The 15,595-nt window shown below is 39.8% G+C and overlaps 1 pseudogene; it reads left to right on the top strand.

Moving 5' to 3' along the window:
- Nucleotides 1–7,893: 7,893 nt before the first annotated feature.
- Nucleotides 7,894–14,352, top strand: LOC113626429 (40S ribosomal protein S15 pseudogene; annotated as a pseudogene).
- Nucleotides 14,353–15,595: the final 1,243 nt, after the last annotated feature.

Below are 15,595 nucleotides of genomic sequence, written 5' to 3'. Positions count from 1 at the left end.
CTGGGGTGCTGTTATGGGTTAAATTGTGTTCCCCTCCAAAAGTTACGTTGGCATCCCGGCCCTCAGTATCTCAGAATGTGACCTTATTTGGGAATAGGGTTGCTGCAGAGGTAATCAGTTAAATTAAGATGAGATCAGACTGGTGTACGGTGGGTCCTTAATCCAATATGACTGGTGTCTTTATAAGAAGAGAAGAGAGACAGAGAAGAGAATGCCATGTTAAGACACAGACACTCACAGAGGGATGATTCCATGTGATGAAGGGGTCAGGGACTGACATGATGTAGCTGCAAGCTAAGGAATGCCAAGGATTGATGGGCACCACCAGAAGCCAGGAAGAGGCAAAAAAGATTCTCCTCTGCAGATATCTGAGGAAGCATTGTCCTCCAACAACTTGATTTTGGACTCCTAGCCACGAAGACTGTGAGACAATAAATTTGCTGTTGTTTTTAGACATGCAGTTTATGGTACTTTGTTACAGCAGCCCTAGGAAACTCATATAGACGTTATCTGTTTCCCATCTTCATTTAACTTCCATTTCATCACTGAAAAAGTTAGATGGGCGTTGAAGAATGACATCGCAATATGTTAAGAGATCAGGTGGTAACCTTAATCAGAACTGACTAATCAGATATGCCTTGACTGAAGAAAATCAACTAAGCCTCTAGTAATTGGTATGAAGTTATTGAGAAGGCAGAAGATTTTTTTGAATAATAATAAACCAAGTCTATCAGAATCAATTTTCTTTCACTTGGCAGAGCCGACAGTATTTTTTACAATCTTAGTTCATCTCTACGTTACCTTTCTAATTCTCTATCATATCTAGGTCCATAGGGATTTTCATCATCTCACATTTCCACAGAACATTACCTGTCCACTACATTAAAGACATCATATCTACTGGACCTGATGAGGATAATTCATATAATATCAGGAAGAAAAATGCATGCAAGGTAATGGGCAATAAACCCCAAGAAAATTCAAGGACATGCCAGTTCAGGGAAATTTCTGGATGTCTGTTTTTCAGGCATGTTACAGCCTTAAAGGAATGACAATTGCTGCACTTTGTCCTAGGAACCACAGAGAAAAAGTTAAACATTTAGTGAGCCTCTTTGATTTTTGGATGCAACATAAATCATATTTGGATGTGCTGCTCTGACCATTTGCCAAGTAACCTGTACACCTTTAAATATAACCTAGAGAAGGCTCCGCAGCTGTCCGAGGTTGCATTACAAGAGCTCTATCACCTGAGCCTTCACACCCAGCTGATCTATTGGTGCTTAAATTTCCCATGGGCTAGTTGAATGTTCAAGGGAGCCTGCCACAAACCTCCATGAGTGTTTCAGAGTTCTGAGCAATAAAATTCTCCCTTCAGCAACTACTCTCCATTTGAGACATAGCTCTGGATTGTTGTGGGTCCTAGTAGAGACTGAAGAAGTCAGTCACCGTAGAGCCAGTAACCAGGAACTTGAACTACCCCTCTTACACTGAGCGTCAGCCACTCCCCTAAGCCGTATCTGGGCATGTGCAGTAGCACTCCGCTAGCCACTGGAAGGGGTATATATGAGACTGGGCTTGAGTAGCTCCTAATGGCCCAAGAAATTTGCATAAGCAGGTGACTGATACAGCACACTTCAACCTAATGCATTGATTTCTCTCCCTCAACCCCCATCTTTGGTTTCATGAGAAAGCTCCCTGTGACAGGTTGACTGAAGAATAAAATGGCACCTGCTTTACTGATGTTCTCTTAAAAGATCTGGAAGATCTGTCCCTTTATTGTGATTTCCCCTGGCAGAGTTGTCCTGGCACGTGAGTTGTTTATGTTTGAAATACAGCAGAATCCCTTCTTTTTTTTTTAAACCTGTATTTTTAAAAAAATCTTTATTGGAGTATAATTGCTTTACAATGGTGTATTAGTTTCTGCTTTATAACAAATTGAATCAGCTATACATATACATATATCCCCATATCTCCTCCCTCTTGCGTCTCCCTCCCACCCTCCCTAGAGCTCTAATTTGAGCCATAAAACATGCGTATTAACTGACTGGTAATTAACTTCTGCTCTAAAGATATTTTGATTTTGTTTTATTTCTTTAATCAAAGATGGGACAGCTGAAGTGGTGGTGCTGGGATTTGACAAATTCACAGGCAACTCTCAAGGCTGAAGGAGTCAGAGCCACATGGGAGAATACCAAGCTAAAAATAAAAGTCTAAAATCAAAATGTGAAATGAAAATCATTAATAGAAAATAGAGAAGGATGCAGAAGTCAAGATAAGTGCCACAGATGTTCTAACACATAAGGGCAGCAGAGCAGATTTGTAGTTGTCTAGAAGGTATAATAAAGGGAGCTTTATGACAAGTAAAGTAGGTAGAGTTAATTGGGGGAGGGAGGGGGATATATGGAAAGAACCTGTCAGGGAGATTTTTCAGAAGAGACCAGGCAGACAAGTATTTGAAATTTGGGGTTAGGTTGGATGTTATTGACTATGTTTTATCTAGTAAAGAGAATACACACACTAAGTATTTAAACCTTCACTAAACAACCAAGCTTTTAAACATTTTCTTTAAAAACTAGGAATTCTTATTTGGAATTCTAATATTTAAAATATATAAAAGCAAAGACACTGATTGGATGGGAGACAGGCTGGAAGCTGACAGTTCCCTCGCCTTGGTCTCCTTCCTACCGTTAAGCTGCCACTGGTTTAAAAACCATCAGTGTTTATGCAAGTTTTTACTGAGAACAAAATCACTGCTGCACTTTTTTAAAAATAGCAATTAATTAAAATGGAAGACAACCTAAGTTTTCCCCCAAAATGTATTTGAAAGTTATAAAAATGGTAGCTATAAATTCTTGTCCTATATCTTTGACAACTTTTACATTTATATAAGTCTCATTTTCTTGCAGTCTTAAAAAAGTCTCAGTGTGATTCTAAAAGCACAGAGTAATGTAAATGCTTGAAATAGGGATAAAATATTTGTTTACCAATTGTGTCTGGGCCCCATGGGGACTTAACAGTCTTATCCTACACCTACCTTGAAGCGGGAATTAACATTTCAGTAAAACCTATAGTAGTTTCTAAGGCTTTGTGAAATCAAATTTGCTTTGGGGGATTCAGTAAAGATTTTGTAGAAAAAAGGAGGAGAGCGTTGTATTTGCATGCCACACAAAAATACTCAATATAATTCCCTTAGACATCTGAGGTCTATCTCCAAAGTTCTAATGCATCTAAAGTCATGTCATTTCCCTCTCACCATTCCAGAACCCAACGTTCGCAGCTCTCTTCACTTCGGTTTTTCCCCACCACTCCTATCCTCAGGTCTTGCTATAATCCTTCCCTTACTTCTTCCCCTAAGTACAGAGCAATTGAACAGCATTCCCAGCCTCACCATTTGCTCAGCAAAGAATACAATCTCCCCATACTCCATTCCTCTGAGAAGTCAGTAAATAGCTGATTATTTTTCTGTCATTTTTTCTTTCATATTTTTAACTCACTTAGCTTCAGATAACTGGTGGAGTAAATCCCCCCTGACAACCAGTTATATATTTTTCCTATCTCCTTCATTAATTCTATATTTCCTAGCCCTACCTCTACCTAGGGCCTCTCCATGGCATATTATGGCAAACTCTCTAATATTGTATAGGCTAGACTGGAAAGGCTAGATTAAGTTGTAGTAACAAAGAAATCCAAAATCTTGGTGACAGAAAAAAAAATCTAAATATATGTCTTGCCTTTCCACCACACTCCAGAACCTAGTCTGATGAAGCAAACACCATCTCAAACATTGCTGGTCACAGTGACAGAGGGAAAGAGAGCTCTGGGGGGGGGGGGGGGGGGGGGGATGATCTCACAGCAATAATTGAATGCATAGGCTAAGATGGGATCTATTTCTTATAACTCATGGCCCATCCAACAAAGGAGCCAAAAAGCACGTTATTCTATACACCCAGAAGGTGGGAAGCCAGAAATAATTGCAGTCGTCACTAATGATTACCACACTGTGTTAATAACATCTCAACCCACCTCTCATTTTTCTACCCCACAAATGCAGAGGTACAGTTCTAAGGTGTTGACACTATTTGTGCCCTGCCCACTTATTTTATTTCTTGCAAAAACAGCTCATTCTACTCTGCCATCTGTATTGCCTCCTTTTTCTCTTTTTAATCTTCACTTTCCTTTTTCTAAGTATTCTCAACAAAATATTTTGTCCATGCTATAGAGAAGCCGGAGGATGAAATGTGGAATTTTGCCAAATTCACTCTAAAATGTGGTTTGAAAGCTTTCCTGTGTGAGAACTGTCAGAAAATAATCAGCAGATCCTCTGTCTCTTCAATTATCCCAAGAAATGATAAAAGCTAGCCATAGATTTGTGGTGGATAGAAACCAAAATTAATTTTTGTCACTTGCATCATTTTAGTCTATATGTGAGGGGGCAGCAGTAATTCACGACTGGGTTATAACTGATTCTGAAAATTTTCTATTTAGATTGGAGGTGATTTGTGGCTGGTATTATAATTTATTCTTTTTCATCAGAATATCCAATACTGATTTGCACATAGTAGGTGGTTCCAAATTGTTACTTATATTGTACAATAAGACCCTGATTCCTGCTTAGGAATGTTTAAATAGGCCAGTAGAAGCAAGGACCACTTTTCTTTCTGCAAAGACCCCTTATTGATTATAATTACTGTTAATACTCTATATAATCCACTTTCATATAAAATTTTACACTTAATTCTCACAACAATTTTACAAGTATCCATTATCTTCCCAAATTTGAAAGTGAAGGAACACGTTCTCAGATTAAATTACTTTCCCAGCTGTAAGTGACAACTTAGTCGTCAGGGAAATCTGCAACAGGAACTTTTCTGAATATAAATCCAGGTTTTTTTCCATTGATTATCTATTATAACTCTTGAAGCCAGATGTATTAGTTAGGATCAGGTTTGGCTGCATATACCAACAACAACAGAACGAGACCGAAGTTCTTTTCCTTTTGCCTCTATGTGGAGGTGGGCAGACTAGAGCCGCTGTGGTGACCCTATGGAATCATCAGGGACCAGGCTTCAGTCTTTCTTCCTCACCGCCTAGCACATGGCTGCCACCCTCAGTATCAGTTTATGTTCCAAGAGGACAGGTGGTTTCCAGGGTTTCCAGCCATCACCTCCCTGTTGAGGGTTATGCAGAGAATTGCAGACAGTGCTAAAAATGAGTGTTTCCCAAACAAGTCAGCTCTTTTTAAGCAATGTTCTCTGAAGTCCCACACAAAACTTCCATCTACGTGTCATTGGACGGGACTTAGCATATGACCACATCTCACTCTAAGGGTGGCTGGGAAATCTGGGGAATATAGTCTTTAGTTCTGAGAGGCAATGAACTCAAGGTAAAACTCAGGGATCTGTCACCAAGGAGAAGGGGAAGAATGGATATTGTATAGGACAATGGCAATCTCAGCCAGTTCGGTACCTGATTTCAATCTGAATTCTCTCTCCAACTCCAACCTCCAGTAAATAATTAACCAAGAGACTTACCATGAAATTGATAGTACTGTATTTTATCATTGTGAGGTGTACTGTTCCACCAACACCTTTTCACATGATGTGACTTACTATAAATAGAATCAATAAAATCAGTGAGAATTTTGATTACCATTACTTGTCACCTGTCCTAACAGCCAGATTCTGTTTGCCTTAGTTTGTCATAGACGCTGCAGAGATGCTGCCTACATGTAGGCTTGCAAGAGTCCCAGGACCTGAGCCTCTCCTGAGGAAGGACAGTGCTCCATGCCCTGCCATGCTTGGACTCAACACATTTATTCATTAAGTTATTATTCTTTCATTTACTCAATAATTCAAAAATATTTCTTGAGTACCTAAAGCCAAGCATTGTACTGGGCCCTGAGGACACAACAAAGAACCATGCCTTTGTTTTAATGGGTATTGCACTCTTCTGGGGACAATGTGACAGAGACAACAAATTATACAAAAATATATATACCAGAAGTGCTAAGTGCAAAGAAAAATAGAACAGGGTGTGGGATAAGGGGTGTGCCTGGGCGGAGTGGGGGACATTTTAGAATTTATAGTCAAAGAAAGTCCATGATAGGTGATATTTGAGTGGCTACTTAATTGAAGCAGAGTGCCGATGTGCATACCCAGAGGAAGGACATGCCAGGCAGTGTGGGATTTAGGATTAAGCTACTCTCTCAGACCCCATATTTGATCCAGTGACCCTGTGATTAAAAAAAAAAAAGAGCTATCAAACCATGAAAATACATGGAAGAAACTTACATGCATATAGCTAAGTAGCCAGTCTGAAAAGGCTATCCAATGTGTGATTTCAATATATGATGTTCTTGAGAAGGTAAAACTAGAGACAGTAAAAGATCAATGGATAGATAACAGGGGTCTGTGAGGAAGGAGGGATGAATGAGTGGAACACAGGGGATTTTTAGGGCAGTGAAACCATTCTGTATGATACTGAAATGGTGAACACATAGTATTATGGATTTATCAAAACCCACAGAATGTACAACAGAATGAACCCTAATGCGAACTATGGACTTCAGGTAATAATAATGTGTTGATATTGGTTCATCAATTGTAACATACCACACTAATGCAAGATGTTAATAATAGGAGTGTGTGTGCATGCAAGATAGAGAGGGAGAGAGAGGCGGGTGGGAGAAAGGGAGTATATGGGGAATCTGTTCTTTCTGCACAGTTTTTCTGTAAATTCAGAATTCTCTAACAAATAGTCTCTTTTTTAAAAAGGGAAGAATACATAACGGGATGAGAAGAATTTGTGACTGCTTTTGCAATCTACCACAGCATCAAAGACCATCTGCCAAACCTTACCCTCCAGATTCACTTCCTAATTCATCTACCCAGCCTCCTGGTCCAATGACCTACCAACCCCCAACCCAGTCCCTGATACAACTGCATTTCTATACCCAGGTGCATTTTCTGATGTTCTTCCCTTAGCTGGGCGGGCTCTGAACTCCTCTTCTCTGTGTTTTAAAGTTCTGTTCATTTCTTAACCAGACTCTCTTACTTTCTCCATGAATCTTGTCAGTATCCTTTAGTCAAAAAGAATCCCTTCTTCCTTTGCATTCCAGCAACACCCTGCAAGTACCCTATTACTGATCCTGGTTGGCCTTATATTATGCTATTTTTTATCTGTTTTCCTTGAAGGCCAGTTCCTTGTCTTAATTTTCTTTGATTCAACTATAATGCTAAACACAGTGCAAGGCACATAACTGGAATGGAGTGAATGTTGACTGGAAACTGTAATTAAATGTAGAAGAGATGTGATAATTTAGTCATGAAGGTCCTGTTTTCTTGGCTTTTTTCTTAGTTTGGATTTCCTGGTCCTCTTTCGCTGTTAATGACCCAAATGCCATTTTATTTGTAAAATATAAAGAATGGTATAGAGAGAAAGTTATTAAATTACACAAATGATAATAATAGCAAATGATTTCATGTAAAGTATGTGGTGGAAAGGGAAATTGGATCTATTGCATATAAAGAATATCACATTTAACTTATGGGCTGTGGTGAAGGAAAATACATATAAATTATTAGCTATTACAGCCAGTAGATTCCTACTGTAATTGACAATGCTAACATTATAAACATAGAGTTTCACAAGAATGAATTTGGTATTCAATACTGTACCATTTGGGGGTACATTTTTCTTTATTACTTTGACAATCAGAAACAACAGGAATTTGAGCTGCTGATTTTAATTGATAAGCAGATTGCCTTTTGCCAACTATTGAGCTCTAATGGCCCAAGGTCTGTTCATTTTTTCAACATCATTTCTGTGCAACTGAAATAAAATGATCAATTAGTCTTTTAAGCACAGCATCTGTGTTTTGAGGGCAAGTTGAGAATGGAAGTAAAAATTGATTTTGTGGACGAGTCTCAGAGGGGTACTGGCTCTTTCCCTTCAGGAAAGTTCCCATCTCTGAGCAGAAGGCAGCTGCTAGAATTAGGGCACAAGTGGCAGATATGGGTAGGTTTAGTACACAACCTATGGAGCAGTTTTAAACTGGTAACAACTGACATAAGTGAGAGCTAATCTAATGCTACATTAGCTGAGAAAAACAAGTGAGCAATACTTACTCAGTGTTACACACCTGGAAGGGAAAGAAGACCATGACCTGAACTATACGTGGGCTCTACCGCTGCCACTATGAGGGACAGATAGGGCTGGGATAGGAACCAAGGAGGGAGAATCTCCATTGATGGGAAACTCTATCTTCTCCAAAACTAGATAATGGCTTCACATAACTCCCTAGGTTTTGTAATATACACTTATGCTTGCATGGATGTGCTTAGTGAGTGTTGTTTATTTAGAAAATGGTGCTCAGAAATGTATGTATTCTAAAGTGTATATGTAGGACTTAGATAACACCAGAAGAAATAATCTGTAGTAGTCAGAAAGAATCTTAGGTTAATGCATGTAGCCCAGAATGTAGGGGAAAAAAGAGCAAGACCATGATATGCATAAACCCAACTGACCATCAACATCCTACATGACAAGCAAGACATGCCTAGTTGGAAAAGCTCCATAGATTCACCGACACCCCAAATTTTGATTAAAAAGATAGCCTCCTGTTGTTTAGTTTTCAGCGATGGAGGCTAGAGTTCATCAGATCCATTCCACTGCTGTGAACACTAGCCTAAGCAGTCATCTCTATCCCTCCCCCTTCCAACACACACACACACACACACACACACACACACACACACACACACCCCTTCAGACTCAAAGGGGAGCAATGACAAAGTTCATTTATCAAATCATAATAAAAAAATATTTAACTCATTTGGATGTTTTGATTATTAAATGAGCCAAACTTTATAAAATGCCTTGCACATGGAAATCTCATAAAAATTGCTACTGCTGTTACTACTGCTGCTGCTACTGTCTGGCTCTGAGGCAACACATAATCTAGGTATTAACAATTATGCATAATGAGTCAGTTGTGATATAATGTAAAGAGCTGATCTTGGAATCACATCAGCCTGGGTTTGAAACCACTTACTAACAACCGAGAGTTTGGCTCATTTACTCAACTTCCCTGAATCTCCACTTCTTCCTCGGTAAATGGAGCAGTAACATTTACCTCAGGATTGTTGTAAGGAATTAATGTATAATACCTAGGAAGTAGGTGGTGATTGATAAGTGTCAACGTCTTCTGAGATTTCCTCCTAAACATTTCCTGTGAGAGTCTCCACTCCAGACATGAGGATGCAGCACGGGAATAAGTGGGTTGTACACCCGATATTCTTTCCAACACTGAGTGATTGATGGAAACCTGTTATCTCTTTCTGAGCAGCAGCTGCTGTTGACTGCCACACAAGTGCCCCCGGAAACATGCTGTTAGCAGATAGTGATGCTTTATTGCCCATAGTCAGCTGATCATTCCTCTGGAGGAGCGAAAATCCCAAATACAGTGTGTGAACCAATGTGGCCAAACTATTCAGAATTTGGTCCCGGATAGATACAAGAGTGATCACATCCTTAACTACCCCATTTCCAGCAACTTTGCATGCTTACAAAGCACTGAAAGCCCATTCATTATAAGTGCCCACCTACAATGCCCCAGTTTATATGTTTATCTTGAAAGCCAATTATATTCCTAAGTTTATTCTGCAACTTTTATCCCAGGAAATTTCTAGCCATTCTCTAGAATTAAGCTGTTGTATGACTTTTTAATCTCCTTCCAGAATCCTTCCCTACTCTATTTGGCACCTAGAAGTTGGCCATGAGATTCGAAGTGAATACTAATGTGACTCCTGTACCAGCCCTTCTGCAAAGAGGCAGAGTAATCTTGGAGGCAAGGGCTTTACAGTATGATACAATCCTTATCATCTCCCTGTATGGGACCTATATTAGTTAAGCCTCACTTCTGTCAATTGTGAAATGGAGAGAATGCATTCTGGTAAAGAATGGTTGATGCTTAAGTGAATGCATGAAAGGAAAATGCCTAGCAGGTAGTTGATACTCAACTTTTTAATGGGTCTTCCATTTTTATACAGATTTGTTCAATCTACCTTCTTAATCCCCCTTGTTAAAAACTTACTCTGAACCTCTTGCCCATTTCAACTCAGCCCTGTCACAACTTGAGAGAAGCAATCTGTGAGCAAGTAGCTGCAGCAATGCCTCAGTGCTTCAATCCCAAAGCTTCAGTGCTTGGTGATGGCTTGGGAAGGATGGTGCCTTCCTTGGAAGAAGTGACACTATGGTTCCACCTTCTGTGAGACCACAGGCAGCCTGACAGACAAGAACATTTCCTGGGCTCCCACTGGGCTCAAAGCCCCTGATTAGGTTCAGTGAGGGATGACAAAGGAAGGAGAAGATGGGCCTCCTGCCTGGGTGCTCCCTCCACTAACTGCTTAGAAGCCTGAGAGAAGCCGGGGAGTCAAGGTTAGCTGGAAGATGTCACACCACAGTGCCCTCTACTCAAGGAGAGCTCATTTTGAGTTGGCAAGTATTCTATCTGTTAGCACAGAAAATATTCATTCCTGGAGTAAGGGAATTGGGAGTTAACCAGATCCAGGGCACCCAGGAGGCCTTGTAAATCACAGAGACGCTGAACAACCTCAAAACTCTGCTGAGAACACTGAGACTATGTATTCCAGTCACAAAGGAGCACAGAAGCCTTTTGTAAACCAAGGGAAGGTAGATGCTGTGGGATTGCTTCGCAGAGAGGACAAAATCTAGGACAGCAGCTACAATAAAGCCACAGCTGAGCCACAGTCCTCCTGGTGTCTTTACTCAGTCCTTCTTAAAATTTCTGATTTGTCTTTTGTGGATATTGCCTGATCAAAAGGAAAATCTCTTGTTTGACCAGAGAAGGGCTGGGAATGGCAGGGGAGGTGTGCAGAGGACAGGCGGGGGCTTGTTTATCTCTATGGTGGATCCGTCCCTCCTTCAGAAGAGCAGGCTGTTCCACCCCGAGATAATGGGGAGCATAATGCCCCGCCGTCTCATTTCTGAAATTCAAACTTGCAAGGGCGGATTCATGTGTTTGCATTTAGGAGAAAACCCAAGGCCTCCCACATAGTCGTGGGCTTTGTTCACACGGTTTTCTTCTGAGAGTTTCACTCTCCCCCGGGATAACTAGATTCTCATAGAAACTAAACTGAAGTGCAAGATTAATCCAGGTTGGTTACATGCCAGCTGTTTTCTACAAACCTTTGAAGGTGGATGTGTGACAGACATTTCTAATTATTTATAATGACACTTTTATTACTATGGCTCTTTTCTCCTAAGGACTTTGTGATTTCAGCATGCTCTAGAAGGCTAGAGTTATTCATCACAGCTTATTTATTTAAAAATTGAGGTGAGGTGAATATGGAAATAAGCAATCTAAAACTTTCTTTTAAAATCATATTTTATACATCTTTCCATTATTAACATTTTTATATTGCCAAGAGTGCTTACTTTCCTGTTCCAATTCAGTTATATATATATATTTTTTCAAGACAAATTTCAAAGTTGTAACTTAAAACAATTTAAAACAATCAAAGTCAATAATGCTTAAAAGCAACTTTAGTATAGGAGAAAAACTCCAGATTTGAGACAAAACACTACATTTAGTTTAGCTGTACCACTTTAGAAAATGTTATTTAACCTTTCCAGCCTCAGTGTCTTTAGGTATAAAACAAGGATGAAGATGTCTACTTGACTGAAGTGTGGTTGAGAGTTGAATGTGATTAATTAAGTGCATGAAAGCTACCAGGTGAGTTTGATAATTAGTGTTTTCCTGGGTAAATACCAATGTTCACAGAACTGAAGCATAGCTTTGAACAGAGGTTCATATTTGAGGATCATGGATAAAGGTTCAAAGATGGGCTTCTTCAGGAAGCCCATGAATACCCTGAAAACAATGTGCAAAACTTCTGGGCATTTGTGTATGTTAGGACTCTGGGTTGTGACAGAAACTGAACCCATACCAGCTTATTCTATCAAGAAAGTACAGGTAGAAGCCTGGGTAGCTTGGGAACAGGTGGAATCAGGGCTTGGAATACAGCCAAGGTGCTCCACCTAGTGGTTCTGTTTCTTCTGCAGATGGGCATTATCTGTAAGCAGATAGGGTGAGGGATCCTGGAGAAAGACAACCAGGCATGACTTTCTCGACACAAGCCATTTTGGCCTAAACTGTTTTGTGATCTAAGCCTGGCCATATGCTTGCCCTAGAACAGGTCTCAGTAACTAATGTTCTTAAGGGAAGTAAGGGAATGCAGGAACGAAAGAAGTAAAAGCAGTCAAGAAACAATAGTTCAGCAATAAAAAAGAGTCCTAGTTCCTCCGTAAGGGATCTACATAACAATCTGATACAAGTCTGAGTTCTGCAGGAACTAAGCCCCCCACCCAGCTGGAGGATGGAATGATGATGTTGACTCTCCTGACTTCAATCAACTAAAGCCAGGACTCTGGCAACCGTTGCCCCAATGTTATGGTGAATTCTTCTCTGCTCAAGCCCCTTCATGAGTATGCATGTTCCTTTAGCTTAGAACTTCCCCAATTTTGCAGTTCGGGGAGACACTGCTTTGGGAAAGACCCCTGGTGTTCTCCTTACTCGCTGCAGGTAATGATAAATCCTTCCTTCTCCCGACCTTTGGCTTGGTTTTGTCTTTCAGCTCAACACCCACCAAGAGGCGAACCTAGTTTTTGTTTAACATATTCACTTTTACACAGGTGACCAGCTTCTTGAAAACACATTGAGGGGCATGGATTCAGACGATTACATCACCCATACTAGAGAGGAATTGGTTCTCTCTCTTCCCAAGTTAAGAAGTCTCAGGAAAGGACCCTGATCCTTCTGTCTTGATCAGAACATCACGGTGGCCAGGAGGCAGGGAATTTAAGATGCTAGTGGGGAACACTTGTATGACAGAGTAGAGAAAAAAACATTTCCTAGGAGAAAAAGGGGCTTGAGTGTGGCTCCAGGGAGACAAAATTCACATAAATGGACTATTTTGTGGGACTTATATATCAGATTTTCAAATGTTTTCATTCACCATAGAAGAACCACACATCTGCAGATTTGAGAATTAAGAGGTTGTTTCCTTTTGTGGAAATATCTTGTGGCAGATATTTCTTAAAGAAACCCAATGTTTCTGTGAATATGTAAAAAGTTTTCACTTAACTGCAGTCCTATGATTAAAAAATTAATGCAAAGTTATTTATTCATAACCTTCACATAAATTAATATTCCAACTGAAGTGCACAGAAGACTCCAATTAAGTTTAATAATTCTCAGTGGGCATCTTAGGTTCCATAAAAATGGCTAATATCTGTAACATGCTGTCAATTTAACTCAACAAATATTTGAATACTTTTTATGCATAAGATTTGAGCTTAGATAATGTTAAAAGAGAGTTGACCACTTGAGGAAAACATCCTTAGTATCTGTGATGATTAATTTTACGTGTCAACTTGTCTAGGCTATGGTGTCCAACTGTTTATCAAACGCCAGTCTTGACGTTGCTGTGAAGGTATTTTTAGATGTGATGAACACTGAAATCAGTAGATGAGTAAAGCAGGTCAGTTTCCATATTGTGCGTGGAGACTAATCAGCTGAAGGCCTTAAAAGCAAAGACAGGTTTCTCAGAGTGGCAATTTGGCCTCAAGACCGCAGCATAAAAACCTTGCCTAAATTTCCAGCCAGCAGACTTCCAGACTGCAGATTTTGGACTGAATAATGTAACAACAGCGCTGCCTGGAATATCCAGCCTGCTCTACAGATTTCAGACTTGCAAGTCCCCACAATCATGTGAACCAATTCCTTAAACTAAGGCAGAGTCTCTCTCTCCTATTGGTTTTGCTTCTCGAGACTCTTGGCTAATACAATATCCCTAAAATATAAAGGGTATCTATAATTTAGAAGAAAAAGCCAACAACCCAAGAATAAAATGAGCAGAAGAAGCAGACCTTCCGCAAGTTCACCTACCTTGGCGTGAACCTCGACCACCTGCTTGGCCAAGTCCTACCAGCAGCTCGGGTCGCGGGACGGCGGGACGGCGGGGCTGCGGAACTAGCCTGCGGAGGAAGCCTACTCCCGTCTAAAGCGGCTGCGCAAGACCAAGACCTAGGCGCCGCCCACGAGAAGCCGGACGTGGTAGAGCTGCACCTGAGGGTCATAATCGTCCTGCCTGAGATGGTGCGTAGCATGGGAGGGGCGTCTACAACCGCAAGAGCTTCAACCAGGTGGAAATCAAGCCTGAGATGATGGGCACCTACCTGAGCCAGTTCTCCACCACCTACAGGCCCGTGAAGTACAGTGGGCCCGGCATCAGGACCACCCACTTCCCGTGCTTCTTCCCCCTCAAGTAGCCTGACAGCCAATAAAGGAACAGCCTTCTCAAAAAAAAAAAAAAAAAAAAAAAAAAGTGTTCTGTGACTGTTTCACATAAAAAGAAATACAAAAGATACTTAATGTTGCTCAAAATGAGGGATGTCACATAACAGTAAGTTAAAATATCTATCTTACATATCAGAATGACAAAACGTCAAATACTTTAATTTCTTATTAAAAAACAAATGAACTCAATTGTTGATTATGTAACCACATAGAGATGAAATTTACTTCAGGTTAAAAAAATAACTTCAAGTGATTACTTTTAGTAGTAAATACATCGTTATTTTAAAACTACAAAAGGTGTGTTTAAGATAAAACTAGGTACTTACATTAAGGTAGTTAAGGGAGGGGTTTTCATCATGAGAAAACGGAGAATGCATACACATGTAAAGTAAAACAAGTTAAATATAAACCTACAGTCTTAAATTTGAAACATTTTTTTTCTCTTAAAAAAACCCCTACATTTCCTGACTCTGTCCACAGAAAAGGCCTAGTAGCAATGAGAAGTTGTGTGGTTTGTAAATAATTTTCCACTAAAATATTCCAGGACTCTTGGTGAAACAACTGTTTATAGCCAGACCTGGGGCAGATAGTGGGAAGATGAACCTGAGACATCTTATTGAAACAGGAAATAAGGAATTTATCTAGACCAATGTACTCATATCGAGAGAAAACAGAAACCAAACGGAAAGGACTCTCTCCCCAATGGTCTGAAATAAGATAATGTGAGCATCAAAAATAATAATAATAATAACACCAACCATAGATTGAAACACACACAATATATAAAAACCCATTAGCTCATTAATAGTCTTAAGAAAAAAATATTCCTTGGTTACCATTTGGAGTTCATAAGACCCAATGTCATTTCTCTAAAAACTGACATCTGTTCTTCCTTTCCTGTACACACTTTATTTTAGGGTAACTAAGTAATTAATGTGTGAAGTTCTTTAATAGAAGAATCTTTTCTAATATATGCTGAAAGAATTAGAAAATCATTATTTGCAACCTCTAGGTTATCAATGGAACTGGGAAAAGATCATTAATGGATATTCAACCATTTGCTAAAGGTTAATAGAGAACTTCATAAGAAGTACCCTGCCTCCCCAACTCTAATCATCATTAAAGTGAGACTAACACTTAAGTGTTGGTGATGATGTGGAAAAGTTACTACCCTTGTGCACTACTGGTTGGCATGTAAAATGATACAACTGTTGT

Source organism: Aethalodelphis obliquidens, unplaced genomic scaffold (genome assembly GCF_003676395.1).
Source record: "Aethalodelphis obliquidens isolate GAN/ISIS:26980383/991018 unplaced genomic scaffold, ASM367639v1 scaffold1, whole genome shotgun sequence".
NCBI classification, from domain to species: Eukaryota; Metazoa; Chordata; class Mammalia; order Artiodactyla; family Delphinidae; genus Aethalodelphis; species Aethalodelphis obliquidens.
The sequence above is the reverse complement of the archived record's forward strand: the minus strand, read 5'-3'. Positions and strand labels throughout refer to the sequence as shown.